Here is a 15,926-nt window from a genome sequence, read left to right as displayed (position 1 = left end):
CAACTAAAACCCCTCCAACGCATTATTAAGGATCTACAACCTATCCTAAAGGATGACCCAACACTCTCACAAATCTTGGGAGACAGGCCAGTCCTTGCCTATAGACAGCCCCCCAACCTGAAGCAAATACTCACCAACAACCACATACCACACAACAGAACCACTAACCCAGGAACTTATCCTTGCAACAAAGCCCGTTGCCAACTGTGCCCACATATCTATTCAGGGGACACCATCACAGGGCCTAATAACATCAGCCACACTATCAGAGGCTCGTTCACCTGCACATCCACCAATGTGATATATGCCATCATGTGCCAGCAGTGCCCCTCTGCCATTTACATTGGTCAAACTGGACAGTCTCTACGTAAAAGAATAAATGGACACAAATCAGATGTCAAGAATTATAACATTCATAAACCAGTTGGAGAACACTTCAATCTCTCTGGTGACGCAATCACAGACATGAAGGTCGCTATCTTAAAACAAAAAAACTTCAAATCCAGACTCCAGCGAGAAACTGCTGAATTGGAATTCATTTGCAAATTGGATACTATTAATTTAGGCTTAAATAGAGACTGGGAGTGGCTAAGTCATTATGCAAGGTAGCCTATTTCCCCTTGTTTTTTCCTACCCCCCCCCCAGATGTTCTGATTTAACTTGGATTTAAACTTGAAGAGTGGTCAGTTTGGATGAGCTATTACCAGCAGGAGAGTGAGTTTGTGTGTGTACGGGGGTGGGGGGGGGGTGAGAAAACCTGGATTTGTGCTGGAAATGGCCCACCTTGATTATCATGCACATTGTAGGGAGAGTGGTCACTTTGGATGAGCTATTACCAGCAGGATAGTGAGTTTGTGTGTGTGGTTTTTGGGAGGGGGGTGAGAAAACCTGGATTTGTGCAGGAAATGGCCAAACTTGATTATCATGCACATTGTGTAGAGAGTTGTCACTTTGGATGGGCTATCACCAGCAGGAGAGTGAATTTGTGTGGGGGGGTGGAGGGTGAGAAAACCTGGATTTGTGCTGGAAATGGCCCAACTTGATGATCACTTTAGATAAGCTATTACCAGCAGGACAGTGGGGTGGGAGGAGGTATTGTTTCATATTCTCTGTGTGTATATAAAGTCTGCTGCAGTTTCCACGGTATGCATCCGATGAAGTGAGCTGTAGCTCACGAAAGCTCATGCTCAAATAAATTGATTAGTCTCTAAGGTGCCACAAGTACTCCTTTTCTTTTTGCGAATACAGACTAACACGGCTGTTACTCTGAAACCTGTTTTCATGAGTGAACATCGAGACACAGCAAGGTTGTCTGTGGAAGGTCTCCTGACTCCTAGTTCATACTCCAACCACAAGACCATCATTCAGCAAGATATCTATTGTACTTTTTAGCTTACGATGTAAATAATACATGGTTTGTTTACATGTTTACTGTCTATTTGCTTGTTGGGAGCATGTGCAAAGGAACAATTCTGATTATACAGCAAGGTCAAAATGATAGAAATTGTCACTAATTAGCTGCCCCAATTTTGAGGTCTGCAAGTTGAAGTCAATGGAGGCTCTCAGTTCTTAGCACTTCTGAAAATCAAGTACAAGGTGTCTCAATTTGGGCAACTCAAAAATTGACACAAAATTAGTGAACTTTTCTGCAAATTTGTTTTAGTTACTTTAACAAAATTTCTTAGAAGTACTCTATACATGAGTGAGAATTCCTAAGTCTAGTAGGAATGCACAATTCTGACATTTCTATTTAGATGTGTCTTTAGGGGTTTGACATTTGGGTATATTCAAAGACTATTGTCATGAGATTTGCAAATTTCATCTATAGCAATGTTTTGCTTCTTCTACCAGGCAGAACAGCTTGTTGCCAGGAAAATGTCAACATTCTTTTGGATAAAAATGTGTTTTTTGTAAATGTGCCCCAGGTTTTGCAAAGAAACCCCATTTTTGCCAAGAAAATTATCCTTTTGAACAAAAAGAAAGAAATGAGGGACTAAGGGGTTGGCACAAAAGTCGGCTGTCTATATTTAATTTTCGCAAGCTTAATTTTATCAGCCTTCAAAAACAGAAGAGAAAAAAATTATGGAATTACAGTGTTGATAGTTACACATTGTTGGCTACTATCTTCATTATTTTTGAACTACCTCATAAGGTAGCAAAAATAAATTACCTACACCAGTGGTTCTCAAAGCTGGTCCGCTGCTTGTTTAGGGAAAGCCGCTGGCCCGCGCCGCTTCCCGCAGCCCCCATTGGCCTGGAGCAGCGAACCGCAACCAGTGGGAGCCGTGATCAGCCAAACCTGCGGACGTCCACCAGGGGCTTTCTGAACAAGGAGAACAATTTTTCTCCCTCCTCCTCCTTGTAACAACCTTTTATGTACTTGAAAATGGTTATGTCCCCTCTCAGTCTTCTCTTCTCCCAACTAAAGAAACCCAGCTTTTTCAGTCTGCCCTCATAGGTCATGTTTTCTAGATGTTTAATCATGTTTGTTCTCTGGACTTTCTCCAGTTTGTCCACATCTTTCCTGAAATGTGGATCCCATAACTGGACACAATATTCTAGTTGAGGCCAAATCAGCATGGAGTAGAGCAGAAGAATTACTTCTCATGTCTTGCTTACAACATTCCTGCTAACACATCCCAGAATGAGGTTTGCTTTTAGCTTTTTGCAACAGCCTTACATTGTTGACTCATATTTAGCTTGTGATCCACTGTGACTCCCAGATCCCTTTCTGCAGTACTACTTTCTAGGCAGTCATTTCTCATCTGTATGTATCTATATGATGTATCTATACTGTTTATTTCTAAATTTGGACTGGGTCTCCATGACCCTTTCTCCTTATGAATAAAGATTGTAAGCTTTCTGAAACAGGGACTGTCTATTTTTCTATTTATAGCACCAGCCATTCTGTCAACACCGAGTAAATAATATCAGCAAGAAATAGACACAAGTTTGAAGACTACTTTTAAACTTGCTGGGGTCACTGAGAGCAAAGAATTTCTCATTTTTTTTGGAAGGAGTAGGGCTGCCCCAAAATTATTTCAATGGGGCATCTATAGGGGAAACTATTAGATGTGCAGAAGATATGATTCCCTGCTTTCATCCCTTATCTATGAGCGAGAGCAATCTAGTTTAAAGTTCTCGGGTTTTAGAAGAATATTAGTGGTTTTGGGCAATGGGCTTAAATTGCAGCAATGGTAGTTTAGGTTGGACATTAGGAAAAACTTTCTGTCAGAGTGGTTAAGCACTGGAATACATTTCCCAGGGAGGTTGTGGAATCTCTGTCTAGCCTGCTCTTAAAATTCTCGAACGACTAACACCTGTCAGAAATGGTCTAGGTAATATTTAGTCCTGCCATGAGTGCAGGGGACTGGACTAGATGACCTCTTGAGGTCCCTTTCAGTCCTAGGATTCTATGATCATACCCAAGTAGAGGATTTAAATAAATTTGTGGTTCAGGGATTTTTATTTTGATAACTCTTTTGGAATGAATTATCCTTATTTTTTTAAAATGATTTTTAGGAGGGATTTGGAAGAAGAGAAAGTTTGGTGCAAAGAAGAGGGAAAAAGTTCCAACCACGAAAAGTGGCAAGGAAGAAGATGCGGAGACCAGATGGAAAGTGATGCATAGGAGGAACACAGGCCATGGAAAAGTGAGTTGGAGGAAGTGTAAGTAGATGTGCAGGCAGGAGGAAGATTGTTGAGGCAAAGATGAAAAGTTTGAACATGAAATTGATGTTGAGAAGCAAGTGAAGGATTCACAGCTGGGACAACTTGCTAGAGCAGTGGAGAAGGAATATTACTCAAAATGCTGCTGCTGAAACAGAACGGGGCAAAGTGAGAAACAGGACAGCCAGTTACAAACAGCTTTATGAAGGCTGGCACACAACATGTCTGCACAGCCCTTCCAGAAGGCCACACTGCCATGCTCTAACATTCCTTTCAACTCTTTGTGGTTTTTCAGTTTTCCCCACACTCCTGGGTGGGAACACACACACACAAAGATTTTCAAAAAGTAGTGCTTACAATTAGACTCCTAAATCTATATTTAGACACTTAAATTGGCTTGATTTTTTTTTAATCACCCAGCAGTTCCTTTTGCAGATTTGCATGCCAGTAAGCTGAGAGGCATGCCACATGCTTTTTGGTTGAGCCCCTTTATTGTTGGCTTATGTCACTTCTGTACCACGTTACCCACAGCCAAAAGGAGGTACATGATATTCTTCTCTGTGCTACCGTACAGATGTATACAGATGGTCTCATAAGTTTTTTTTTTAAACTACTGTTTACTTTTGAAAGATCTCATCCAGACTACTTTTTGCTGCTGGGCTTCAGCAATCTTTGGAGGGCCCCTATGGTAACATAACAGCTGTAAACCCACACTGAAGCTGTGGTTGTACCAGGCCGCCCTCCTTTTTGTCTCATTAGCTCAAATGACAGGTCTGTGTGGTGGAGCTAAAGGCTGGTAACCCATGTGGGTGTTAATACAACTCCACCCAACAGAACTGTTTTTTAGGTTGTTTTTATAAAAAAAAATAGGAAATTACACATGAAATACTATGATAAAAGAACATTAAGATTGTAAATTCAAGCAGTTAAAAATTGGGAAATGCCAGAATTAAGGTCACCCATGTGAACTTAATTCAGCACCTGTGTGCATGTGAATTATGATACTCTTTAATTGCATACTTTTTCCCTACCTGACCCCTGCCTCATTCAGTGCACAGGATGGAGCTGCTCTGGGGATGAAGCAGGGCTGTAGGATCCCTTCTCCCACTGCTGCAGAAATTGGAAGGTGTGTAGAGAATGAAGCAGAGGATTACAAGATGAGAAAGGACTGTCTCATAGAAGCCAGGCCAGGTTCTGCTGGAACCCTGCCTACAAGGCAAGCTTCCTTTGGAACCCTGTCTGATTTCCTAGCAGCTCATCCATCCAGCTCCTTGGCAATCTGCCTGCCAGCCTGCTGGGGAGCCCAACCTTCTGTGGTCTGCAGCAGCCCACCAGGCAGATTGTTCCAGAGTCAGGGACCACAGGGCTTCCAGAGTCTGTGGCTCTGGGCTAGTCCATTAGGTGACCTGCCCTGGAACTGGGGCTCCATTCCTTTTCCCTAGAAATTTTCAAAAATTGTTGGTCATTCTGAACCTAAGCTAAACCAAACTTTGAAATATTGAAATCCTTTGTCAAACGGAATTCTTTTTCTCTGCTAGACTCAACTTCAAAGACACAAAAGGGGAGTGTAAAGGGGTTCCACTCACCATAGCTGCACCTCCTCGTGGCTGGGTCCGGGAATTAGTTTTTGCCCATCTGGTACGCCCATCTGGTACTCCCTTCTGCCAGTTGTTCATGCTGTACCTCCCTCCCCACTTCTCCGTGTGACTCAGGGTGCTCCCTTTTCATGACTTGGCCCCCCAGCCAAGTCACTATGTAGTCTCCTTCTGTTCCCCTTCCAGGATAACAAAATCCCACCCAAAAAGCTGTCTGTATGCCATCTCAGGCAGTCTTCTGTTTCAACTCCAGGTCCTATGCTGATATGGGAACTTGGCTTCACCCTTTACTCTGGGTCCCAGTCCAGGGACTCCGTGACTAGCAGCCTAGGTCTGCTCAGTCTCAGACCCCATTGTTTGCCTGGGCTCTTTCCAACCCCACCTCTCTATCTCTGTGTTTTCCTCTGGAACATCCTCCTCTCCCTTTGGTCCAGACTCCCCAGGGCTTCCTATTCCCCTAGATTGTCTCCTTTGTGCTGGCCAATTCCCTTTCCTTCTAGGGAGTGACTGCAAAACTCCTCTCTACAGCCCCTTCCTGCTCTTGCTTTCTAGCTTTATTACCTGCCCCCAAGGTGGGCTTCATCTGCCATTAGTACTTATCAAGCCCTGGCTTTCCTCCAGATGCAGCATATGAGGTTAATTCAACCTATCTGTCCCACATTAATATACTCAGGGCTTGTGTGGGGTGGCCACCCCATCACAGGAAGAGCAGAAGCCTAGAGATTGGGCATATTTCTCCTTTTTATTTACAATGGAATTGTATCAGTATAACAGAGTATAATTGGGGCCATTAGTGTTCCCTTAGAAAAGATTTTAAGACAGTGAGAAGTATCTGTCAGAGATGGAATTATTTTGACTTAATCATTTATTTTTAAAGATGGGTCCCAGGATACGCAACTGGATTGTTAAAGGGGATAAGCTGATATGTTTTTATTTAACATGAAATTACTGAAAATCCTTCTTTTAAAAAAGACTCAAAGACAAAGTTATTGCTTCACACATTAGTAGATCAATATATCAGACTTTTGGCACAGCTTTTGAAGATAACTGGCATTCTCTACTTTTTTTGTAAAAATTAGTTACAAATCAAAGCTGTATATATGTGCTTCCTTACTATTTCTTATGTAGTATGTTATTGACAAGAATAAGGAAAGTATTCTTTAAAAATCACTAGACAGACACTAAGTATACTTATTAAAATAGGAATATATATTTTAAAAAGTAGGGTCATTATCTCCCCTTCTTACATAAGTAGTACTCGACTTCTCTTCAAAACTTGGTTCTGGAGGAATTCCTGTTGCAGTGCATTTCTCCCTTGGAAGCTGAGGGCTGTTGACAGTGCAGCCCAGGCTAGGGAGTGAGGCCATTCAACCACACATAAACCTGATGTCCATGGGAACAACCTGGCTTGACCTATGTGGAATTGGTTTCTGCAGGGCTCACACACCAGCACTGACAGCTGTGATTTTGCTATTAGCCCCCAACAGTGCTCATGCAACCCCTTGAAACTTATGTGGCCCCACCATAGTATGAAAGCTCCTCCCAAATATTTAAAAATAGAGTCATTATTTCTCACTTTCTCTTCCTTCCCAGTCTGGAGGAAAAATTAATTAGTTTGTATGTGTATAGAGTGGAAGAGACGTTCAGTGAAGATTAAGTCAAGCCTTTTTCTTTCTGGCTTGTGTTCATACATTATCCCCAGTAATGATGACTCTTCAGGCCAAATGCTGCCTGCACTTGCACCAGTGCCACCTTATTGCCTTCCAGTTGTTTACAGATGTATAACGGAGGGTACAATTTGAAAATAATGGGTTCACACAGATGTCCTGTAATTGGAATTCAACAATTCTATTGATGTTGCACAAACCAGAATATAATCCAGTTTCTTCTCCCACAGCTGTGGTGGCTCAGCCGGGAAGACATTTAATGAACTCTTCCTTTTTTCACTGAAGTACACAGGGAATAGATTTGCTGAGTAAGAAGGTGCTATTTTTACACAGTCCCTTTTCAAATGAGACCTGCACTTTAAACACATTGAGCAATCTGAACTAAGCAGCCTGTCAAACATCACTCCTAAGGCTGCACAACAGTGCATGCAAGAAACTGTGCTTTAGGTCAGTTAAATAATTTAAAAGCTTCCCCCTTATCCATTTTGCTTTGGGCTAGCTGCAACATTTACTGGGAGCTGAGAACATTTCTTCATATTTCTCAGGCTAGCCATGCAGAAAGCATTTAGTTTGTTAGGTTTTACCAGTGTTTGGCAATATGCTTCTCTCTTTTTGCATACATGCAGTGTAGGGATTATTGCAAAAATCTAGAATTATCTGCATACTGATGGAAATATTCCTTCTGTGTTTTTAAATCTCTCATATCCAGCCCTATTACTATAGTAACTCAACACCTCATAATCTTTAGTATATTTTCCCTCCAACACCCCTGAGAAGTAGGGGAGGTCTGTTTTCCTTAGCTCATTCCCCCATATATTTAAGCCTCTAGTGGAGCAGGGAACCTGTAGTGGACCCTTGGACCAGCCTTCCTCTCCTGAACACAAAAAGATGTTGCAGGGTGCTGTTAGTGTACTTGTGTGTGACTAACGGTTCGAACTCTCAGTGACTCCTTTTACAGCCTTTATCTTTCAGTCAGCGTAACAACGTTTTAAAAGTCTATTAATATTTTTTGTTTACAATTTCAAAGAGTTGTGACGGGGTTGTGTGCAACTCCATGATTAAAGACATTTGTTTTCCCAACCAGTAGACAAGAGTTTGATTTTTTTGGCTAGAATATTTTTCACTTTCTTAACCTTAACACTGTGTAGTCTCGCTGAACGTTTACCAAGATCGTCTAGACCTGAAAAGAACTTTAGGGCTTTCGTCCAGTATGTGGTTCAGCAGGAACAGCATTAATAGTCAACTCATATTACATCCAGTTTGCATTTGTTGGTGTGGTCAGCCACTGTTTCTCAACTAGAGACTTCTGCACCGTTAAGAAAGTGAACGTTTTTAGTGGCCAAATTGGATATATTGTGCTTGAGGCACAAAACAACAAAAACAACAGTTACTACTATATTTAGAAACACAAACACTTCCAAATAATGTGAACAAACCCACCAGGGGCTGTAACCTCCCCTTCCAACAGATTCCTTGACAACACTTTGGGCACCAGGAGAAATGTGAAAGTAAGGTTATGGCTACACTGCACTTAGAGATGAGATTGCAACATATCTGGACATACTTCAGCTAACTTCTAGCTAGTGTGAATATCAACAGCAGTGAAGTTGCGACAACGCTCACTTCAGTACAGGCTCCACAAGCTTGTCCAGAACCTTAGGTAATTGCTTGGGCGGATGACCTGCACTTAGGTATGTCTACATGTGTTGCAATCACACCTCCACTTGCAGTGGAGACATAACCCAAATGCTTAAAAATACACAATAGGATTTAGAGCTACCTTGTACTTTTCTACCACACCCTTCTCCCCACTCGAGGAAAATATTTGAAATGAAGACTCCAATCCTACAAACACTTAAGCATGAGCTTCACTTTAACCACGTGAGTCATCTTATTGACTTTGATGGGACTATTTGCATGGTTAAAGTTAAGCACATGCAGAACTGTTTAAAGGACGAAGGTCTAGGAGTTTAGTTATGAACATAGCCTCTTTTAGGTTACTCTTTAAACCTGCGTAAATCTTAGCGATTGTGCCTTTGTGGGACTATGATCAGCTGTGATGGATCAGCTCAAATATGATCTTACTGCAAATTTATATAATTTTATATGCTATATATTTTAAAGGTAAATTAACCAGAGAGGTTAAAGATGCTGTTGATTCAATAACTATGTAGCAAAGGTTAGCTAAGTAAGTTGTCTAACAAATTAACAAAGATCATACGCAGAACAGAGAACATCAGTGGAAGCTGGTTTCTTAAGTCTTGTTACAGCTACAACTTATAATTGTGTGTTAAAAATACACTGAACACAAATAAAAATGTGGGCCACTTAGCAAAAATGAGATAAAGGTAGAGAACTCCTGGAAGGCTCAAGTTGATAGCAGATACACTAAAGGGCAGTTAAAAAACAAATAAACAAACCAAATGAACTACCAACAGAAAGTGGGTGGGTAGTGTTGGCTTTCATAACTAAAAACCACAAAAACAAAAAGCAGCTCAGAAATAAAAGCTAAAAACATTTATGTCAGAACTTGAACTAACAGTACACAGATATGGTGGCATATAGCTGTCTTATTTTTCTAATATGGTTTGCAGTATAGGGATGTTTTTCTCAATTACACATTATTTATCTTATGGCAGCATTCATGGAGATTATACAAAAATGTTGTTAGACCTAATCTCTTGCTCAAAGAGTTTGCAAGCTAGAGACAAGGCACAATAGATTAATCATAGGAGGGCTTTTGCATGCTACTACAACATAAATACTAATTACACCTGAAAAAAATTACATTTAAAGTATGTTAAGGTTGCAAAGTCAAGCACTTCAGGTAGGAAACGCCAGACTTAAGGTTGCCTATGGAACTTTAGTTTACCCCCCCCTTTATGCTTATGCACAACGATACAGTCTATAATTACATGATCACATGAGATTTTTTTCCACAGGACCCTGCCTCATTCAGTGCACAGGTGCTCACTGGATGAATAGGTATTCAACAATTCATTTTATCCTCATTGTTCAACGTGTGGTCCCATGCCTTATTTACCGTATACTACTCACACTCTGCTCTGAAGACAGAATTATTCATCTTCTTATAGGCTTTTCTATGCTGCTCCCTAAGCACGTGTCATAAATATAAAGGGAAGGGTAACAACCTTCCTGTATACAGTACTATAAAATCCCTCCTCGCCAGAGGCACAAAATCCTTTTACCTGTAAAGGGTTAAGAAGCTCAGGTAACCTGGCTGGCACCTGACCAAAAGGACCAATAAGGGGACAAGATATTTCCAAATCTGACGGGGGGGGGGAAGGTTTTGGTCTGTCTGTTGTGTGTGCTTGCCGGACACAGATCAAGGAAGCAAGCAATCCAACTCCATTAGAATCAGTAAGTACTAGCAACGGAATGTGTTAGCTTATTTTTGTTTTGGCTTGTGATTTTCTCTGTGCTGAGAGGAAGGTGTATTCCTGGTTTTCTTTTTGTAACTTTAAAGTTTGGCCTAGAGGGAAATCCTCTGTGTTTTGAATCTGATTGTCCTGTAAAATTACCTTCCATCCTGATTTTACAGAGGTGCTTCTTTTACTTTTTCCCCCCTTTATAATAAAGTTCTGTTTTTTTAAGAATCTGATTGGGGTTTTAGTGTCCTACAAGCCCAAGGGTCTGGTTTGTGCTCACCTTGTTTATTTTTCAAGCCTCCCCAGGATATTTTGTGGAATAGGAACTCCAAGTGTTCCTTTCCCTAAATCACTTAGTGGTGACAGCATACCTCAGTCCAAGGACAAATAGAGATTTGTGCCTTGGGGAAGTTTTTAACCTAAGCTGGTAGAAATAAGCTTAGGGGGTCTTTCATGCAGGTCCCCACATCTGTACCCTAGAGTTCAGAGTAGGGAGGGAACCCTGACAACTTAACAAAACATGAATTTATTTTCATAACACCAGTGGGGGCCCCCCGAAAAAATGGGTGCCCCCATGCTCTGACCTGCTCTGCCTGCCTGGCACTTCTGCCAAGGAGTAGTGGAAGCAACAGCACCATGACCCCGTTCCCCAGCAGGAACGCCATTTCCTGGGCAGGAATGTGGGTGGTAGGGCAGGGGGACTGCAGGCAAAAGGGGTGGGGAGGGGCCTCCACTTGCTCTGGCTCAGGACCCAACAAAAGCTTAATCCGCCTCTGCATAACACCCATGTATGATGAGTGGGTATATCCTCATTTTACAGATGGGGGACTGAGACAAAAATTAAGATAAAAAGGATCAACTAAGTTTGGGCTCTCCAATCTGAGACGTATTTGCTGAGGATAATACTCAACTGTTCTTCCAGTCAGAACCCAAGGCCTTGAGTTTTCTGGGTTTCTGACAAGCATTGACCACCTAAGAAAAATTTGGGTGATTTGATTTGTCCTGCATCACAGAGGATGATTTGTGGCAGAGGCACAGATGGAATCCAATTCTCCAGGGCAGCATTCAACCGCTTTCTTGCAATCCTCTGGCTCACACACTACTCACTTTCCAACTTCTGCAGAAAATAGGGCAGGGATCCTATAGACAAAAATCATTGTTACTGTACAGTCTTGATTTATCCACAAAGCAGATCCATCCTGTTCACTGAATGAGGAAAGGAACCTATGGAATAAATATTATGTGTTCATGAAATTAAGAGACTATCATAATGCATACACAGAAGGCAACCTTAATTTTGTCATTTCCCAACTTGAGTACTTGAATTTGCAATCTTAATCTTGTCTCTTAACATAGTATTTGATGTGTAGTTTCCTAGGTTTTTATAAAAGCAAACTGAACCCACCCCCAGAAATTCCAGAATGTGGTATTAATATCCACATGGGCCAGCAGCAGGCTTGGGACCTTTAGTCCATCACACAGACCTCTGCCACTTGAACTAATGGAGTGTCTGATAGTAGTAGAATGTTGACATCCTCTGCGTGGACGAGCCACTAGAAGAGAATGAGACAAACACTTTGACTGGTGGGTTTGCATCTATTAGTTGACAACAGACAAATGGTGAGACTCAGGAATTTTGGGATTCATTGAAGGTTCTGGAGACAAGTATATCTAATAGTCACAGGTCCCTTCGCCTGTGTCCTGTCTGGCCTGTCCTTGTCACAGTTCTCTTTCTCCACCTTTGCTTCCATCTCCTCATCCCAGCCTCTGTTTTTTCGCTCAGCCAGTCCCAGTCTCCCCTTCCCTCCCCTGCTCCCAGTCTTCTCTTCCCCCACCGCCAGCTCCCTGTTTTCCCCAGCTAGGCTCCTTGTCCCAGTGTACTCCCCCTGCTGCTGCTGGATCTGTCTCTTGTCCTCCATACTACCTAGCCACCAGGAAGGGGACATTGACAGCACAGAGCAAACAGTCTCCCTGCTCTCTGGTTTGGTGACCAGTGCCACAGTTGTCTGTCGCAGCTTGGAAGATCAAATGCAGGCAAATTCCTACTCAGGTCCTGTAGTACTGGGCTGCAGCATGCTCAGTTTCTCTGCTGTAATGATGCATATGAAATCTGGTCACAAGTAGGAGCTGTGAGGGGATGGAGCCTGCTCAGTGAAAATGGAATCTTCAGAGAATTTAGCTGCCAGACACTAACAAGTCTCTACTGAACACATACAGATTTGTTAACTGGAGCAATGGCGTAAAACTTTATATATAGGACATTATTTTTACAGAGCAGCAAATTTCAAGTCCCTGCTCCTAAGCACAGAGGCACTAGAGCTTCTCAACCAAATCATTTGTAAGATTTTTTTAAAACTGTCAAAAGAAAGTATTTACTTTTACTTGTTCTCAGAAATGCTGAACCATTACTGCTGACACTTTTGAAACAAATTCAGCCTGAGACAAGTGTTTTATCTCTGTAAATGGCATTGGGTGAGACAGATACTGCACTATTATGTCCAGTTGTGGTGTTCACATTTTTAAAAAAGGAGACTGAAAAATTGGAGACGGTTCAGAGAAGAGCCCAAAAATGATCAGAGGGGCAGAGAAAATGCTTTACAGTGAGATTTACAGAGCTCAATCTGTTTGATTTATCCACACACAAAAAAGGAAGAGAGAAAATAGCACATACCAAAAGGCTCTTTAGTGGAGAAAGTTCTAACAAGAGCTGTTGATTGGAAGTTAAAGCCAGTCAAGTTTACATTAGAAATAGGCACACATTTTTAACAGTGAAGGTTATTAATCACTGGAACAAACTACCAAGGATAGTGGGAGATATCTCCGATGTCTTCAAATCAAGACTGGAATGCCTTTCTGGAAGATATGGTTTAGTTAAACACTAGTTATTGGCTGCAGTGTGGGGTAATGGAATGAAATTCTATGGCCTGTATTATACAGGCAATCAGACTGAATAATCAAATAATCCCTTCTGGTCTTAAAACAAACAAACAAACAAAAAATCCCTGTGAATCATCTATTAATGAAGTCTGCTGGAAGAGGATCTCCTTCCCAAAGGAAGCCCGTTGCCTTATCAGCTCCCTGTATCTTCCTCTCCCTAACTTCCTAGGGGTAGGTATTATACTCATCAGGGAAGCTGCTTCTCAGGCCAACCAGGATTCCATTCACAGTATGATCACTCCTGATTATTAAACACACGTAAAGGGTGCTCTGCCAGGAGTTGCAAGATGGGGCTAATGTAAGTCCTTGTCTTTAGAACAGACCCCATTAATTCCATCCTTATAGATTCATAGATATTTAGGTCAGAAGGGACCATTATGATCATCTAGTCTGACCTCCTGCACAATGCAGGCCACAGAATTTCACCCACCACTCCTAAAAAAGACCTCACACCTATATCTGTGCTATTGAAGTCCTCAAATTGTAGTTTGAAGACCTCAAGGAGCAGAGAATCCTCCAGCAAGTGACCCGTGCCCCATGCTACAGAGGAAGGCGAAAAACCTCCAGGGCCTTCCAATCTGCCCTGGAGGAAAATTCCTTCCCGACCCCAGTTATGGCGATCAGCTAAACCCTGAGCATATGGGCAAGATTCACCAGCCAGATACTACAGAAAATTCTTTCCTGGGTAACTCAGATCCCGCCCCATCTAATATCCCATCACAGGGCATTGGGCCTATTTACCATGAATATTTAATTACCAAAACCCCCATGTTATCCCATCATACCATCTCCTCCATAAACTTATCGAGTTTAATCTTAAAGCAAGATAGATCTTTTGCCCCCACTACTTCCCTTGGAAGGCTATTCCAAAACTTCACTCCTCTGATGGTTAGAAACCTTCGTCTAATTTCTAATCTAAATTTCCTAGTGGCCAGTTTATATCCATTTGTTCTTGTGTCCACATTGGTACTGAGTTTAAATAATTCCTCTCCCTCTCTGGTATTTATCCCTCTGATATATTTATAGAGAGCAATCATATCTCCCCTCAACCTTCTTTTAGTTAGGCTAAACAAGCCAAGCTCCCTGAGTCTCCTTTCATAAGACAAGTTTTCCATTCCTCGGATCATCCTAGTAGCCCTTCTCTGTACCTGTTCCAGTTTGAATTCATCCTTCTTAAACATGGGAGACCAGAACTGCACACAGTATTCCAGGTGAGGTCTCACCAGTGCCTTATATAACGGTACTAAAACCTCCTTATCCCTACTGGAAATACCTCTCCTGATGCATCCCAAGACGACATTAGCTTTTTTCACAGCCATATCACATTGGCAGCTCATAGTCATCCTATGATCAACCAATACTCCAAGGTCCTTTTCCTCCTCCGTTACTTCTAGTTGATGCGTCCCTAGCTTATAACTAAAATTCTTGTTATTAATCCCTAAATGCATGACCTTACACTTCTCACTATTAAATTTCATCCTATTCCTATTACTCCAGTTTACAAGGTCATCCAGATCCTCCTGTAGGGTATCCCTGTCCTTCTCTAAATTAGCAATACCTCCCAGCTTTGTATCATCTGCAAACTTTATTAGCACACTCCCACTTTTTGTGCCCAGGTCAGTAATAAAAAGATTAAATAAGATTGGTCCCAAAACTGATCCTTGAGGAACTCCACTGGTAACCTCCCTCCAACTTGACAGTTCACCTTTCAGTAGGACCTGTTGTAGTCTCCCCTTTAACCAATTCCCTATCCACCTTTCAATTTTCCTATTGATGCCCATCTTATCCAATTTAACTAATAATTCCCCATGTGGCACAGTATCAAACGCCTTACTAAAATCTAAGTAAATTAGATCCACTGCGTTTCCTTTATCTAAAAAATCTGTTACTCTCTCAAAGAAGGAGATCAGGTTGGTTTGGCACGATCTACCTTTCGTAAAACCATGTTGTATTTTGTCCCATTTACCATTGACTTCAATGTCCTTAACTACCTTCTCCTTCAAAATTTTTTCCAAGACCTTGCATACTACAGATGTCAAACTAACAGGCCTATAATTACTTGGATCACTTTTTTTCCCTTTCTTAAAAATAGGAACTATGTTAGCAATTCTCCAATCATACGGTACAACCCCTGAGTTTACAGATTCATTAAAAATTCTTGCTAATGGGCTTGCAATTTCTTGTGCCAATTCTTTTAATATTCTTGGATGAAGATTATCTGGGCCCCCCGATTTAGTCCCATTAAGCTGTTTGAGTTTCGCTTCTACCTCAGATATGGTGATGTCTACCTCCATATCCTCATTCCCATTTATCATGCTACCATTATCCCTAAGATCCTCTTTAGTCTTATTAAAGACTGAGGCAAAGTATTTGTTTAGATATTGGGCCATGCCTAGATTATCCTTGACCTCCACTCCATCCTCAGTTTTTAGCGGTCCCACTTCTTTCTTTGTTTTCTTCCTATTTATATGACTATAGAATCTTTTACTATTGGTTTTAATTCCCTTTGCAAGGTCCAACTCTACTTGACTTTTAGCCTGTCTCACTTTATCCCTACATATTCTGACCTCAATAAGGTAGCTTTCCTTACTGATCCCTCCCTTCTTCCACTCCCTATATGCTTTCTGCTTTTTCTTAATTACCTCTCTAAGATGCTTGCTCATCCAGCT

General features: G+C 41.6%; 1 long non-coding RNA gene across 1 annotated transcript in view; it reads left to right on the top strand.

The window, feature by feature from the left end:
• The window catches only part of LOC140906719 (uncharacterized), a 38,576-nt gene extending 34,948 nt beyond the window's left edge, over positions 1–3,628 (top strand). Inside the window, exon 3 of the long non-coding RNA XR_012157220.2 lies at positions 3,523–3,628. This is a non-coding gene — a long non-coding RNA (uncharacterized LOC140906719). The remainder of the gene's footprint in view (positions 1–3,522) is intronic.
• Positions 3,629–15,926: the final 12,298 nt, after the last annotated feature.

The sequence above is a fragment of the Lepidochelys kempii genome, chromosome 2, assembly GCF_965140285.1.
Source record: "Lepidochelys kempii isolate rLepKem1 chromosome 2, rLepKem1.hap1, whole genome shotgun sequence".
NCBI classification, from domain to species: Eukaryota; Metazoa; Chordata; order Testudines; family Cheloniidae; genus Lepidochelys; species Lepidochelys kempii.
Note: the sequence above shows the minus strand (reverse complement) of the source record. Positions and strands in the feature narration are given on the sequence as shown.